This window comes from Lissotriton vulgaris, chromosome 8 (genome assembly GCF_964263255.1).
Source record: "Lissotriton vulgaris chromosome 8, aLisVul1.2, whole genome shotgun sequence".
Classification (NCBI taxonomy): domain Eukaryota; kingdom Metazoa; phylum Chordata; class Amphibia; order Caudata; family Salamandridae; genus Lissotriton; species Lissotriton vulgaris.
In genome coordinates this window covers 220,371,971-220,389,471 of record NC_141696.1, presented here as the reverse complement: position 1 = coordinate 220,389,471, position 17,501 = coordinate 220,371,971, and the positions used below count along the sequence as shown (strand labels likewise).

General features: G+C 44.9%; 1 long non-coding RNA gene across 1 annotated transcript in view; it reads right to left on the bottom strand.

Moving 5' to 3' along the window:
* Nucleotides 1–5,849: 5,849 nt before the first annotated feature.
* LOC147696895 (uncharacterized) overlaps nucleotides 5,850–17,501 on the bottom strand; it is a 46,089-nt gene continuing 34,437 nt past the window's right edge. Inside the window, exon 3 of the long non-coding RNA XR_015299122.1 lies at nucleotides 5,850–6,019. This is a non-coding gene — a long non-coding RNA (uncharacterized LOC147696895). The remainder of the gene's footprint in view (nucleotides 6,020–17,501) is intronic.

Here is a 17,501-nt window from a genome sequence, read left to right as displayed (position 1 = left end):
GTAAATATCGAGAAGGCCTTCACCCAGTTCGACACGGTCTCGTCGACCCTAAATTCTGCCATCTTGGCCCGCCATACGCTGGGGTGCCATAGATCTTTCTGTGTCTTTGCGTATTCCATCTCGCGATGGTCGGTCAATAAAGAAAACATGTTCACATACTTGTCCCCCCCATATCATTTCCTTAGTGGCCGCTGGGATGTGCTGGGCCACCCTCTCACGCCGCGAAGGCACTGAACTTTCCCCCACCATTGGCAATGGATTCTTACCAGGTTCCACCGCCGTGTCTGTTGTCTTTTCCCGGCCAACCGTGGTTGCTCCTCGCGCTACCTGTGGGGAAATAGAAGGAACATTCGCCGTCCTGGCTTCTCTCGATTGCCGCAACTGCTCGATTATCAATCTTGCCTCCTCGGCCGGATCCCCCGCCGCCACTGCCCCCCCTGCTTTCTTTTTGAGCCAGGGCAATACTGCCGCTAACTGAAGAGCCAGTTCTGGGGGCATCTGATCATCATTAACAGGGGTAATTACAACCGGGATTGGTAAACCCATATCTGGACTTGGTACCGGGCTGTCCGCCGGTGTGATGGGGGCACCTCAGAAACCGGATCCTCCCCGGAGACCGCCCTTCTCTTAATAAGCTTCCCCCTACCCTCGGGGATGACTCCCGGCAAGGCCGGGCCTATTACCTTCTTAGGGCGGCCCGAGGGGTTGTTCTGGGCCGCTAACTGCTTTTTAACTTCGGCCAAACCTCGACCGATCGAATCAACTTTACCGAGTTTTCGGTCCATGATTGCCATTCGGTTCGAAAAGGTGCGTAGTACCTTCTCCAGCTCGGAGCTCTTTCCCGCTTTTTTGCCGGCCATAGCTTCGTTTACTTCGCTCAAGTCGATCACGAGGTCCTAGATCCTTCGAACTCTCGATAACTGAAAGAGAAAAACAAGATTACAAGTTCTCAAAATTGCCGCTTGTTCCGTCGAGGGCTCACGAGCAACGAGATGGTGCAGCCTTCAGAGCACTGGAACAAGAGAACGCTTCTTTGGATTCCCGCTCTTTTATCCGTCTGCGGGAGGGCGGGGACCCTCCTCAGGTATGCCCACGGGGCGCGGTCTTCCGGGTGGGTGTCTAGGACAACCCCTCCTGGGCGGGAAGGGCGTGCTCCGGCTACGCCGCTTTGGGCATACCAGCCGAACCATGCCCCCCGCCCAAAATGGTTTCCCGGGGGGATCGGGGCACCCATCCATACGTTCGGGGGGACCGAGTGGTCTTCCCTTTCCAATATCCTCATCATAGTGTGGGATGCCTACTTTAGATTATCTTCCCAATCCCTGAGTGCATCGTCATCTAGATCCTCAAAGGTTGGGAAGATTAAAATCCGCAGACCACGCGGAATCTTTTGGTTGTCTAGATATTTCTGCAAAGTTATTCCGTTCCACCATCTGGACATCTCCAATTTTTTAAGTCTTTCTAACTTCAGAAATTTGGCTCGAAGGCCCTCTGTACTTGGCTCCTTCGATGTACCGGCGCCAGCAGTCTGGCTTTTGCCAAATAGGCTTGAAGCCATCTCCTCCCTGGTATCCTTGAATTTAGACATGTTATTGCAGAATCAAATCAAAACTCTGTTGAGTAGTACGTGCAAAAAGATCCCACAGCAAGGAGAAAAGAATTAGGAGGTGGAATTTTCCGACTACGTTGAATGAATTTCAAATACATAAGGTATGCGCCATAGAAAAGGATGTCTATTGGAAATAGAAGTATGCCCTTAGTTAGGGATACTTTTTTGATCCTTATGGACAATTAGTATGTTTATAAGTAACTATGCATAGGACTTGGGACTAAAACCCTCCCGACGTTTTCATATTCTTTCTCTCACGAGTATAGGTTAAAGCCTTGTTCATAATATATCGACAAGAAATTTAGACCTAATTCGGGGAATCATATGAAGTACCAAGACCTTTGGGCTTACCGCAGTAGGATAACCTAATACGGAAAACGTATAACTATATGGGAAAATACTGAAAAACGAACTCTTTTGAAAGACTACGTGCCTATGAAATATCGATTGCAGTAGGAAATATTCTTTACATATATTTATTCTATTTATTTACGTGTGCGGTGCATCAAAACATGCTTGAAAAATATACAGTGGAGATAACATGTCGTTAAAGCATTTGCAATGCACGCACTGTGGAGGGAATGTGCTTTATATTTACGAATAGAAAGGATAAATAATTGCCAATGCTCCAAGGGTCGTTCGAATGAGCTTTACAGTTTTCTGTGATTTTTTTCTTTTTGTCTGTATTCAATAGCTATTACGACAATTTCTGGTACATATACCTTTGGGTCTGCTCTTTGGCTGAATACACAATGGGGTTATTGGTTCTCTTGTTCTTAGCAATGGTCTGGGCATGCGTTTATGGAAATATGTGACAATAATGGTACACTTGTTTAATGTCGATATGATTGAGGAATACTTGACATCTTAGTGGGCAGGTAACTGGGCATTGAGTTACGTGGACAATGTCATGATCACTGTGTCTATTTAGGCCAGTAGGCGATGATGTAACTCCTAAAGTGGTTAGAGTGGTTCTTTGTGATTAAGCATTTTATATATCACAAATATTTAGTACTAGAAGCGACACCAATGCTTTGAGATTACTTGGTTTACACAAATATTCGGGAATCATTTGGTTAATTCATGCTATGTTGATATATTATGTGCGGGACGCTTCCCACAGTTTGTACCGACTAAGGTTGACAGAGAAAGTGGCGCTGACAAGTGCGATTACGATATTTACTGATGAAATGATTTAAAAACATATGAAATGATTTAAAAATGCATTACATTGCTGAATAGCAAATCTATTGCAATGAAACGTCACACCAAAAGGTTTTTTTAACAATAAATGATATGGGGAATGTAGGCACTTTGTACACAAACAAAATTGAATGTCTTATGTGACGTTTTGAATTACTTAATGCTGCATTAATTGTATTTTTATGTGGGCACTGTAATGTTGCAACTTTTATATATATTTATCTATGTATGTGTATATGTTGTCTTTCGTGGCACTTATAGCATTATTTTTGTATGTCTTTTTTCTAAACTCACAGCCCTGAAGAAGTTCTGGTGACAGAACGAAACGCGTTGGCTGGCGTCTTGTCTATAAGTGGATCATTAAAAGAACATTGAATTTTGTACATCACGACTCAGCGTCTTTATAAGAGGACATTTCAAATACTTATTAATCTCCTATGATTGGTGGAGACTCACCTTTGTAGCGGTGCTTTTCCATCTAGGACAAAAATAGACTTTTTCCCAGGTTTTGGGTAATGCTCTTGGGACAGGGAGCATGTGGAAAGTGCACGCTTGTTTATTGAAAAACTGAATAATTTGGTGTTAGTTGGATTGGTGCTTTGCTTTGTGCTGGAGCGGTCCACTGTTCGAACTGTGTGGTAACAAAACTTTCAGAGGAGTACCTGCCCATCTTACATCAAAAGGTTTAGGCTCTCTTAGCCAAAGGAGCCATAGAGAAGGTTCTGGCCCCAGAACTATTGACTGGCTTTTACTCCTGCTATTTTCTTATGCTGAAGAAGGTTTGAGGACTTGGTCCTATTTTAGCTCGCTATTCTCTAATCTCCTTTTTGCAGAAGGGCAAATTCAACATGCTCATGTTGCCACGTGCAGTCTGCTCTGGACCTAGGCAACTAGATGGTGGCTCTGGACCTGCAGGACACCTACTTTAGTGAATCCATCCTGCAGTTCCACAGACGTTTCTTATGGTTCAAAGTGAGCCAGGAACATTTTCAATTTGCCATGTTCTCAATCAGCCTCAACAGTGCACCTCTGCTGTTCAGGAAAGTGATGGTGGTGGTCACAGCACGCCTTTGGAGGTTGGGGATTACAGTTTTTCCCTTACCTTGACAACTGGTTTTTGAACGCAGACTTGCCGCAGTCCGTCATAGACCATCTCCAGATGACCTTGAACCTTCCGACATGGTTAGAGTTCACTGTCAACATGCCAAAGTCACATCTTACTCCTTCGCAGTGGCTCCCTTTCATTGGGGATTGAGCGTGGCAGTTGACTCTTCGAGCTTCCTCCCCAAATTGTAGATGTCAACCTTGCTACCAAATCTCCCTCTACAAAGTTGGTCTACTCAAGTTTGTGGCCTGGTGTGGCACTTGCAATATGAACCTGTTACAGGCCAAACTGTCGGATGGCTTTTTTTTTTTTTTTTAACCCTGGTCCAGCAGCGACTTGCAGTGGGCCCCATAAATTGTTTTTTTGTCGGATCTTCCGTCCATTTTGCATTTACCAGAACAACAATCCTTGTTCAAGTCACCTGCTGTGATGAGGTTTACAAAAGGTCTGACACATTTCTGCACCCAAACCTTTTGTGTAATGCTATAGTAGAATTTCAAGTTGGTCCTCACGTTCCTCATGCACTTCCTTTAAACCAGTGCACAGCTGTTCACTACGTCTTCTGACTTAAGACAGTATTCCTGGTCATGGTAACTTCTGTGCGACACAAGTAAACTTTAAGTGCTTTAAGCGCAGCTACCATACACCACCTTTGTCCAGATAAGGACAAGGCGGCCTTTTGGCTAGAGGTGAAAACTCCTTTTCATGTTGGACAATCTAATTTTGAGGTTTTTTTTGCTTTACCTGGTGGATATTTGGTAGCTCCCCATGCATGTATTTGATGTCTTCTCCGAGGTAAATCATATCCATAGGTCTACAAAGTATGAAGTGAAGCTCTGGTTAAGAGTTAATCCAGTTGAGCCCAGCATACTCTGTTTGCTCATTTTGGGCATCTCGACCACCAAACCTTTCCAGGCATCTAGATGTTGTAAGTGGCCTGTTTCAAAAAGTATTAATACACTTTTTTAATTTATCTCCATTCAGTTCAGGGATGTATAACTCAGAATTGGCTTCACCAATTTTTTGCCCACTCCTTCCTACACAAATTCAATGATGAGCATAGATCTATGACCATAATTGAGTGCATTAACAAGTAGGACATCGTTAATTGTAGAGGCCTTAAATATGTTTCATTCGAATGTATAAAGGTCTACAGACTAAGGTGTCCCCTGTTGTACTTTATGGATGACAGATTGTGACTTCTTATAGCATTAGTGTCTCTGGAAGTAAGGAGCAGCAAAGATAATTTATCAAATAAGTTAGGTCATGTAAGTAAATTCTCCCTTATTGTAATAACACATGACACACCCATCCCTACAAACTTACTGCACAACAGATAATGTTTTATCCACTTTAAATTTCAACATGCGCAGGAGGCCATGGTCACCCTACTCCATTCTTTTTGTGCCTTTGAACTCCAGTTGCACATCACAAATGAGACCCAATACCCAAATCAGTCTGGGGTTGTTTGAGGTCCCCTCTGTAGGGAACCAAGCCTGGCAGTTAGGGCAGGACTATTCCCTCCAGAACAGGAAAAATTCTGATTTGCATGTGGCGCGCCTGTGAATAGAGTGGCACAGTGATCAAAAAGACGATTGACTGGAATGTGGCCCAAGTAATTATCAGTGGCTGAGATTAATTGAAGCTTTACGCCAATTATTTTTTTTTCTCTACGATGGAGAAAAGTGAGTTGGGTTTGTGCACAGTGGCTCATCAATGCTCCCCAAGCTAGTGATTATAATATGTATCTAATAGCATGAACAATCTTTAATCATGCAAGGAAAGGGGAATGTTTTACTAGAATGCACATAAAAAGTTCATCATAACCGTATGAAACATGGTAGCCTTTCTCACCCTAGTGTAAAACATTCCATGTTGGCTCCACATAAACTTTCAGCAAGACCGATAGAAGTTCTGCCAATGCAAACTCACGCTATAAGACTTTTGCTATAATCTTTATTTAACACACAGTCTTTATTCTCAGCTCAAACTGTGGCAAGTAGCAGAGTTGCCATGTGTTGTACCAGATCTTAAAATGTTCTTCTTCTCGTCAAGATCAGGGTTCAGGTACACCAGCATCACAGAAGGAAATTCACAGCTTCCTGGAAGGCAAAATACATGTTTGTTTTTAAGAAGACCTACAACAGTGCGACCATTACAATATTTTCATATAGTTAAGTAGTCACTTTGGACACTCAGGCACATTAGTACCAGGACACTTGTATATGATGAATCGTGTTTACGCTGCCTGTTTCGAAATTAAATAATGTATGCATAAATAGCACCACAGTAACATTGTTAATTTATATTCCATATATCTTCCCATACATAATAGGCACCTCTGCTTGTTACATTCCCAACTGCACTATTTTATTTATTTATTTTATTTTTAGAGTTTTATATAGCGCGAACTTGAACCGATTAGGTTATCAGAGCGCTTTACATAGCATCAGTTCCGTTACATGTTATCAAAGCATTTTCCATAGAATCAGTTACGTTACATAAGGAACACATTTCTTTTTGTTCTAGTGAATAGGGTTATCTCTTCACACGGGGGAAGGGATACACCTGGCTATACTCGAACAGTTACATAGGCGACTAGTCGTTAAAGCTATATCTCTAAACACAGGGAGGGGATACACATGGATACAATCTAAAAATCACATAGGATACTAGTCATTAGAGTTATCTTCTATCTACACAGGAGGGACATGACTGGAAATACTCTAAGAGTCACATAGGGGTGGTAGAGAGTACAAAGGTCCACTGCAAACACTAGTGATAAGAGACAACTACATACCCATAATAAGGGATATGACTGGTTAAACTCTAAGACGTATAGGGGTGGTATTTTAGACGCCACAACTAAAAAGATACACTGGAGGATTCCGAAGATGAAAAATTAAAGATGTAAATCAGAGCATTTGCCTCTTTCACAAATGCGCATTGGTAAATCCAACACATCTGGCACTAAACGTTTGCCAGTAAGTGTTAGGCTAGCCTCAAAACAAATACTTTAGTGGCCGAAGCCAGTCAGGGAATAAAATAGCAAGTCCCTTGAACAGTTCTCACAATATAAATCCGTTTCTGGCATTGTTGGGCTTCGTTGGTTTTTCGATTACCATCGTGTGTTTATGTCCTTGCTGCCGAGAGAGAAAATCCCGTTTGATTTGTCCCTGGAAGCGTGTGGTCCGCTGCTCACCTCTGTCCCGATGGGGCTGTACACCCCCGGTAGTCTCCAGATATTTAGGATCGGCTCCGTCGGCCGTTTTCAACACTGGACGCCATTTTGGAGTCAGGCGACTGTTGCCGATCGGGGGCTATTTCGTTCTTCAGTGAGGTGAGGTGTTGGGGGCAGCAATCGACTCTCCAGCTCCCAGATCGCCGCCGATGGATGGGTGGCGTCACGACCATGCTCGGTGTGATCGCGGGGCTGTGGATCGACGAGGCAGAGACCAAGACAGCCAAAATGGCGGGCCGTCACCGATCGCCGCCACCAGCCTCTGCGTATGCCCTCCAGAACTCGTCCGGGAATGGCACTACCGGAGTGCCGCCACTCCACCGCTGCGGCCGCAAACAAGTGCCCCCATGCTGCTCCTGGTGCATAGCTCGAGGCACCGGTCCGGACTCCCAGAGCCCCGGCGGGCGCCATCTTGTTATGTCTTTCTATTCTCAAATATCTCCCATATCATACAGTCTTCATTAAGCTTCCAGTTCTTCTTTGTTATCTGCGTCTTGCATACTGGGGTTCACGTCTCACTGCTGGCTTGCTTTTTTATACTGAAAACTGACCGACTTTTAACTGCTTTCTTTAACTGTCTTATTTCCAAATATGCCTGTTTCTATGGTGATAGTGTCCTGGCCTCTAGAACAGAAAACAGTCCTAAGCACCTTTTCACACCATGGAGTTTTTGTTTCACTTTTCTGATGAATACATCTTCCCAGAGATTCCTCTCCACATGAATATCCTCCAAGCACTAAACTGCTCTATGGAAGAAATTGACCTTTTTGCATAGTCACCCCCATTTATTTAGTGAATTGTATTGCTGGGTTTTGACTGCACATTTGGGCGCTGCTGTCCAGAGCCCCAGTGTATGTGCCCTAAACCTTAAAACGTAGCAACTGGCTAATTTCGGATTGGCTTATTTACCTTTTCCATAAGGCCATAGTATTTGGCACAGACATACACCTATGGCATGAAACGTTAAATGTCGCCTGTGGACTGCAGCACTTGTTGCGCTATTGACTAGTATGGCCAAGAAAAACATGGCTTCAGGCCTACAGTTGTAGCCTCACTTCTGCAGTTTAAAAACCTGCAGCCTAACCTGTTAAAATAAACTCTTTTGACAAAAGGAAAAGTTCCTTCTAAATATTAATGTGAATCCTATGCAAGCCGTGCAGCCCACAAGGATGGCACATGGTATTTAAAAGTAGGGCATGCAGATATTCAAAGTTAACATGTCCTTACAGCGACTAGCATCCAAAAGTTATTTTCACTATAAGAAGGGTCTGGCTTGCGCACAGAGAACAATGAGGGAAGCAGGATTCATTATGAATTTTACCATCTCTGGATTGGGACCAGCTAGAAATATGATTAAGAACTCCTTTTAATATTTTTTAATAGCCAAACTCAGTGATGAAGTCCGAATTTTAATAAATATTAATAAAAAGTAAATTTTAGAAAGTAACCTTTCTTAGCCTTTGAGTTTTTAGGACTAATTTGTATTAGCTATCCTGCTGAAGCCCAGAGAATGATTAGCGCTCATGAGGTGTGAAAAGTACTCCAAGAGCAGAGACAATGGTTTAGTGTGGAGATGTGTTGTCTCTTGCTGGACCAGTTAAGGTGTACCCCAAGAATGTGATGTATTTCAAAGGAGACTGCCCTGTCACAAGCAAATGTTATGTGACACCTAGAAAGGCTCTAGCCTTTATCCTACTTGTCAGGCAGGTACCAAACCCAGCAATAGACAGCTGCCTACAGAAATCATGTGAAGTGTTCACAGAGAAGGATGTATGCTCAATATCCTGGTCACATCTCTGGGTAGGCCCCCAGGCTCTGAACAAGGGGAAAAGGAGTTATCCATCTTGGATTTTAAGAGTGATGGACACTGTTTGCAGGAATGCAAACAAGAACTGCTGTAAAAGTGGGTAGAGTTACCCCTGAAAACCTTTACCCCATTGGTTATGGAGGGGACAGGAGTCATCCCAACCTACTAGCTGCAACCAGGTATAAATGTGTCATACTGAAGCCCCCTCTTCAGAATACCTTATGGACCTGCAGAAGACTGGACCTGTTGGCTCTGAGATGAAAGGAGCCCTGAAGGACTGGACTCACCTAGGTGAAAGAAGTGGACTCCAAGGGTCAGCAGGCTGACCGCCTGTGTGGCAACAAAAAGCTTCAAGATGCCTTTTTCCTGAAGTGCCCAACTGATCTGTAACAGGGCCTGACCTTGACCCTACTGGTGGCCTCTGCTGGAGTGAGTCTTAACCGCCTCCCCCCTCAGTGCTTTACTGATGTCCTGGGACCCTTGGTTGTGTCAAACTGGACTTCTCCTACCACCTCTAAAAACATGGGCCTTGAAGAGTATTTTTGGACTTCCAGACCAGCATGACACGCCACCCCAACCTATCTGCCCAAGGCACCACCTCGCTGGACTAGGAAAATAGGTTCCTCATTCTCTTGAGTTTCTCCACAGCAGCAAATCAGATTCATCGGGCCCTTGAACGTATCCGGCCTGAAAAAACTCAACATCAGATACAGCTACAGCCTCGCCCAACTGAAGGAGTCTGAGCTCCAAAAAAGAGACTAAATCCAAAGGTAAAAATGGATGGCCCAAAAGTTTCCAACCAGCAAGAGGACGTCTTTGGGCATGAAATTTGAATTGCTCCTGATCTGAGCTTATCCAACCAATTAAGTGTGACCACATCCAACACCTATGCAACTTTGTGTTAACTTCCTCAGATACAGCGTGCTCCCTTGCCCGCTGAAGGATTTTGACTTACAGAGAAAAGGGTAAGTCCAAAGGTAAAACCTCCGACAGATTCACACCTAGAAAGCTTATCCTACCTCTGCTCCATTGCTGCCGGCCTGAAATCATGCCTAGGTCCCAGTCTTCGGTGACCACTGACAACCATTGGTGCTTTTATGCTTTTTGGTGGTATTTTCCCTGAAACCTTTGAAAATTCATATCACTGGTTCCCCTTATTGGAATTTTGCCATTTTTGTCCTTTTAATAAAATTTGAGTGGGAATTGTATTGTATTGTGTTGTGTTCATGACTTTTTACCTGTTTTGGTACTTCTAAATGCTTTACACATTTTCTCTTAGTAAAGCCTGTCCGCTCCGTGCCATAGCCAACGGTTTGAGCTCAGGTTGAAATTACTGAAAGCTTTGATGGGACATAACAAGTTAGTAACTTTATTACTTGTGGTGGACTACCATTCATCCCGACGAATAGTTCATTTTCTCACAGTTCAGAAGAATTTTCCCCTGTAACAGCTCTTCTGTTTTACAAGATAGCTCTATGCTGCTTCAGCCCTGACTCGGCTGCCAGCTGTGACAACCTCAGTGTTTATTAGGCACCAATCACGCACCGCCATCACACATTTTTTCTTTTTAGCACCCCTTCGAAGGTGTTCAGACCTCTGTGTTTTACAGAATACATCTGCTTTTGTGAGTCACTAGGTCAGATGCTTCCTAACATTTAACCCCTTCCATGCTGATGACGGCCCCCATCCGTCATGCATTACAGTGCTCGTGTGCTGATGACGGCTGGGGGCCGTCATGAAGCCATTGATTCTTTAAAAGCTCAGCACACGAGAAAAATCGGCCCAGCATGGAAGGGGTTAATGGTTTACATCCTATTGTAGGTGCCAAAGGAATAGATCTGTGTCCGACTTACATAACATCTGGATGTGATGTTCAATCGTGACCCCTTGGCCTGCCAAGCTTCTTACATAATGCATCTGAAGACCATTGGGGAGCAGGTGACAAGCTATTTGTGACCAAAGCCTGCAGGGATACACTAAAGGGCCCCCACTCTTCTTCGTGTAAGTCTCCTGACATGGAAAGAGCTCCCAGAAGATTATCCCATTTAAAAACAAAAAGTGACATCATAAAGAGAAATTACCACACCCTTATGAGGCTTCTCTGGCCAAGGAAACCTGTTGGCATACATCTAGGGCATCAAATGCCCTTTCACACTGGATGGGTGTGTGCACATCATCCTGATGACCCAGCACATAACTGGAGATGGAATTAGCCTGCAGGTACGCCACTGAGCAAGGCAATCTGCTCCAAGGTGTGAGTGCTTGGTTTGGCTGGGCCCAACACAGCAATACCAGGCCACGTCCCGAAGCTCTGTATGGGTCCCTTGTTGGTGCCAAATATCAGATGGGGCCCCTTGGTCCCACAGGGCAAGAGTTAACATTAGCAGCTTTGTCCGTATGACCAGCATATGAAAGTTGTGCAACTCACAGAATTACTGGGGCACACTTGTGGGCAAGAAATGCTCTGGAGTATGTTGATCTCTGGCCCTCCCCACTATGAGACCCGACTCATTCGTTGACTTGGGGCTTGGTGGGGGACTGTCCCTTGTTGTAGGGCAGGTAGGTTTGCCTTTGAGAGGCCCCTGGGTGCCCTTGCAGTGCTTGCCTCCACGTGCCATAGTATGGAATGAGGTTTGATTCTGCCTACCTTCACAATGGTGCGTAGATGTGAGGAGTGGCAGGGTCCCTTTTTAACTAACTTCCGCTCTTTACTGTCTGCAAAATACATCTGGGGGTCCCATCAGTGTGAAGCATTGCCCTTTGGGTAGCATTTTGTGGTCAAGAGATTCTTGAGATCAAGCTGCAAATCTGAAACATCACCCTGCACAAAACATTTCTGGGCCAGTATGATGACCCTGGCAGCTGAGGCGTGGTAAGTGCCCCAAACTACCTGCTGAGGTTGTTGGACGATTATCTAGTAATACTGGTCATTAGATCGCCTCTAAGGGCATTGCCTGGGGTCAAGACCTTTACTGTGTACTACTATTGCAGTCATACGCATGACTTGGTGCAGGGGTCCACCATTCAAACAAGATGACAAGCAGCCCAAGCAAATATTTGATGTAAAGTGTTAATGTTATGAGATGTTTACAAATCATCCAAATGCTGCAGCCCATCTTCTTATGTCGATACCGAGGCATCATTCCATTTCTAATCATATTTGAGACTTGCAGTGACTACAATCCCATTTGTTGTCAGGAAGAGACTTCAGGTTTATATCCAAAACATCATCACTGACATTGAAGGTATTGAACAGACCGATTTAACGGGCAACTACAGCACCATAGTTGACACATTGCCTCAATATGGATTGCCCTGGTATCTTTCAAAGGGTATGTGTTAGGGAAATAAATACTATTTGCACCCTCTCAGGACCAAAAGAAAGCAACTCACCAGGTTCAGCAGTTTGCTCAGAAACAGAAATGTATTTTAATGGTTCCCATGCATGCTTGCTCTCCAGCTGGGAGGAAGTCAGGTCTCCAACTGGTGCCCTCAACCTGTTTCTTCTCTGAGTGACTGGTTTATGGGTCCTATATGCCCAGCAATCCTGTGCTGGGCATCAAGCAAAGTTCCTCGTCTACTACCAAATGATTTCTGTCCTACACCGACTGATACTCCTCTAAGATCTTTAGAGACGGTGCGCTATTTATTTGTGATGTTCGACGATAAACAGCCTAGAAACCCAGATCAACAAAACTGCTGTATGCTGTTTTGCTCTTATCAGGGTGCTCCGAAAGATCCTACCGATGCTACCCTCACAGGCCAGAGCACTGGTAGTTAGAAGCGTTATCTTGATTAGACTAGACTACTATAACGCACTGCTGCTAGAGTTTCCAAAGTATCTAATTGAGAGACTGCAGAGGGTCCAGACAATGGCGGCCAATATGGCTCTAGCAAAACAAGGTATTCATCCACATCACAAACGCTGGCAGAGCTACATTGGCTCCCAATGTCAGAAAGGATAAAGTTTAAATCCCTCTGCCTTGCGTTCAAAGCTCTGCACGATGTTGGACCCAAACCCATGCAGTACAAATTTGCATGTTATGTCCCCACCCGGAGTTTACGCTCATCTTCGGCCAATTTGGTTAAGGTACCTAAATTGAGAAAGATAACATCAGGTGGGAGAGCTTTCAGCATTGCGGCAGCAAAGCTTTGGAATAAACTCCCCACCAATATTAGACAGTCAGGAGATCTGATGCAGTTTAGGAAAAGAGTCAAAACCTGGCTCTTTTCCAGGGAATCAACTTTCCCATAATTTAGCCTGCCTCGATCAATCTGCTCATGGTCGCTTATCCATCCACGACTGACTTGAGCACATGTTCGACAGCGCCAGGATACCCTTTGGGTGACAGTGCTCTTTACAAGTGTTTAATACAATGTGCATTTAGTAATGCCACCCTATCAGAACTAACAGTGACATTGTGCTAAATGTGGTCAACAGAGAAATGCAACATTGGCACCATGCCAATTATGCTATAGACCTACAAGATGCTAAATATGGGCAGAAGAGAAGTGCAAGATCAACGCCGCGCCAAGTATATACTGTGCCAATTATACTACACATACTGTGTAGGTAAAATTAACCACCAAATAAGCAAACTAACATGGAGTCAAGACTAGCTGTTGCAGGGATTCTGCACATACACAGAACTATGCGCAGGAATACGGGACCTCAGTGTATAGGGGCTAAGCCTTCCTTCCGCCTCAGTTCCCACAATCCCAGGACCAACTTGCTATAGGGTCTCACTCACTCTCCTAAACAATCACAAAGATGCAAATGATTAGACACCACAGAACACAACACTCCCGACTCTCTCAGGAATCGCAGTAAAAATACGTTCCCTTTCGCTCACTCACTCGTACTTGTCCACAATAAGAATTGACAGAGACACTGTTTTAGTTTAAAAGATTTATTTTAACTATCATGCTCTATGATGCACGATCCGAGCCACAACCAGCAGCAAAACGCATAAACCTAACACAGCATTGTAGCAAGTCCATATATTATCAATGGAGATGTCCTCTTATAAAGTGGATAAAGGACTATAAGGCCTAACCACCCTCCCCTTGGTGAGAAGAAGCATTATTATATAATAGAAGATCTCTGGGCTTTGTCGGCAGACCCCATACCACCTTACTACCTAGATGATATATCTACATTATAGGAACTGCATGGCTCTTCTCCCTGGAAAGGTCCCTCTCCTAGTGTGTGTTAAACCACCATGCATCCCCATAATATCAAAGCACAAGTTTTCCAGCATCTGCAGCTGTGTTAGCATATTATGTCTAGTTGCCAGGGACTGACCAGAACAGAATAACAAAGGGCATTGTTTATCAACCTTGCGCACCGTGTTCAGACTAAACTCCAGGAACAGACCGAAAACGCCTGAAGCAGACGGTTCTCAAGTGAAAGGCATAAACAGAGTCTTGCAAAATAAATTAATGTAGTAACGTGTGAAAAAGCAGCACCGTGGCAGCAGAGCTCATGCTAACTTAGCTATGTCGACAATAACCCTATCGGCCATATGACAAAGCAAAGTGATCTCTAAGGTAGTTCTGAACAGCTGTTGAAGCTTATTCAGGCAAGGTCAGATTTGGAAGCCTTTCCAACTCTGGGCAGCTTGTTACAGTGTGATCTATCTAAGCATGATATCTTTGTAGTGCATACATATGAATATGGACATAAATATTTACCCCCCCCCCCCCCCCCCCTCTCAAACACACTACGGCACAGTTAATTAACTTGGTGGGCGGTGGTTTTAATGATTCTCGATCTGGAAATGCACAAGCATGCAGACTGCCATATTGTGTCCCTGTACTATAGACGTGTGCAGTGCTGCCCACGGCATGCTCTTTCAAGCCACATCGCCCCTTAACATTCTGACAGCATTACTGCGGGTCTCTTTCCCTAGGTTCCTAGGGGCAGATTTATGAGGCCCGTGCGCCTCCTTGCGCCGCAATTGCGTCACTTAATGTGACGCAACGGCGGCGCAAACAATGCGCCCTATTTACAACGTGACGCATCTAGGAGATGCGTCACATTGGAAAGCCCTGCGCCACGAGCGCCAAGAAACCGTTTCGGTGAACGTGCGCGGTATAAGAATTTTTAACATTTAACATAACATGAGGAGGCGTGCCTGCGCAGGGGGGGCGTTCCTGCGCAGGAACGCCTCCTAAAAGTGGCTGAGTGAAATCTGTGAGATTTCACTCAGTCACTTTCTACGTCAATTCCTTACGCCTGCTTGAAGCAGGTGTAAGGGTGACGCACCATGCATTGAAGAGGTGGCTCCTGCGCATTGCAGGAGTCATGTCGCACTTGCAACATGACTACTGCAATGCGCCGCCCGTACGCCGAGAGATGCGTCACGCATCTTCACTAACTTGCACCATGGTGCGCCGCATTATAAATGCGGCGCACCATGGGTGGCGGAGCAGTGGCGCACTGTGGCGCATGTTAACTGGTCTGTTAAAGGTCTGTTTCTTGGTTTTCTGCGTACTGGCAAGGCCTGTGTCACATGTGCAGTGTTATTGACAGTGCAGGACCTGTAAGCGAGACGCTGAGCCTGCCACTGGTCAAGAGCACTGATTGACTCCTCTCCATATAGAGCTTTTACACATAGTTTATAGGTCTTAAACACAATCCCCAGCACACGCAAAATTACAATCCACATATAATTAAATGTCAGTGTCGACAATCATATTTTCTTCTTTTATTGTTTTTTTTTCTTTCGTTGTTCTAATTCATTGGCCAACACGTGTATCGTCGCCAGTTGGGCACACTGTCCTGCGACTTCTTCAAGGCTCAATCTTCAGTATATAGAACTTCTCTTTCTGTGATAATTCCGTCTTGACTTGAGAGCGTATTCACAGCGAGAAATAGACAGACTGTTCTCGAGTCCCTGGACAGGATTACTAATAGATATATCCCCCCATTTGGGGCAGGCATGGGCTCCAGTATATTGTTTGAGAGGCCCTTGTCATAGTCATGGCATAGTCGCAAGACAGCCGTACTGGGACATGTTTATGTTATGAACAATCCTCGTACACAGGGTTCACAACTCTTCACTGATGACTGCCTAACACGGCTGTGACGATTCCACCATTAATACACGGAGAGGTGTAGGAACTTACATATCTTTTGGGATGAAATTATCACCGAAAGCGAAGTTTTATGTACGGAAGATTGAGCCTTGAAGAAATCGCTGAACAGCGTGTCCAACCATCAAAAGAAAGATTGAGAAGAAAGTTTGGGAGTTCATATTAGTCAGAAGGTTTGGGATAAGTCGGAGGGAGTAGAGAAAGGAAAGGACAGAATGGGTTTTAAGTTTATTCCTTAATCTTAGGGTTAGTCCATTCCCCAGAAAGCCTTACTCTACACTGGTGTGCATAGTTCCCTGAGTAAAATGGAAACCCTGCATCCTCTGCAGGATCACTTTATGCCCAGTCCTGGAGCAGCTGGCCCTATGCAGTAGTCAATCAAATTCAAAATTAGCCCCTAACATCTTCATGGTAACTAGTATTAGATTAAGTTGTCATTCTAAGTTTGTGTACCGCTTTCCAGAAAACTTCTCTACAACACCAGAAGGTGCATATGCTGCGGTGGATCAGTTAACCCCTATCTAAGGTAAAAGATCGTGGCGAAGTGTGGCTCAATGATTAGAGCGGTACAAAAGGGGGTGGTGATGGACGGAGCGGCATACCCTGATGCAGAGGTCTAGCCTGGGACCAGGGTTCAATTCCCCACCTCGGCGGGTCTTGGGCTCAAAATTCCACGGACCTGATAATTCTCGCCTCGGTGCCTATTCCAATCATGGAGTCCCACTCTGCAACTCTGGGCAATAGCTTGCTTAATCTCCACAACGGCCCCCACAACGCTAAGGATGCCTGGCCTCCACCTTGGGGGTGCCCAGGAGTGGACGCCTCACAGGGAAAGCCAGGATGGGTTCCACAGCGGTATTCCTACAAGCGCCTTGAGATCCTTGCGGGTGAGTAGTGCGCTATACAAGTATCATTTTACATTTTTTCATCCCAGCCTTGCCTTTTGGCTGTTTCCTTTGTGTAGCTCTTGCCCTATGTCTTGCTGGAACTGGTTTAGCCCAGCCTCAGCTGTATAACGAAGACAACTTCCAAAGGTGACTAGAAGAACAAGGGGGCATATTAGCAAGGGCATTATCGCCGCTTTAGCAGACGTTTCCCCACTAAAGCGGCGATAATTGTATCGCCCTATTAGCAAGCTGTGAATAAAAACAGTTTCAGGCGATTGCGACCGGTTTGGGGCCCGCTTTGTATGTCAGCGATATTTATCGCTAATGACATGCAAAGTGGGCGTACTCAAACTGTTAGCGACTGAAAGCGGTCACTAACATTGCTATCGCCTATTATCAACGCAGGCGAAGCGCTAAAAAAAATTGCGCTAAGCGCGAATTATCGCCAAAACCTAACGCCTGCTCAGACCACTTCTTAGCCTGTATATCAAATGGGTGGTGGATATTCAGGTTAAGACCCTATTGGCAATGATGTCTGAATATCGCTGGAT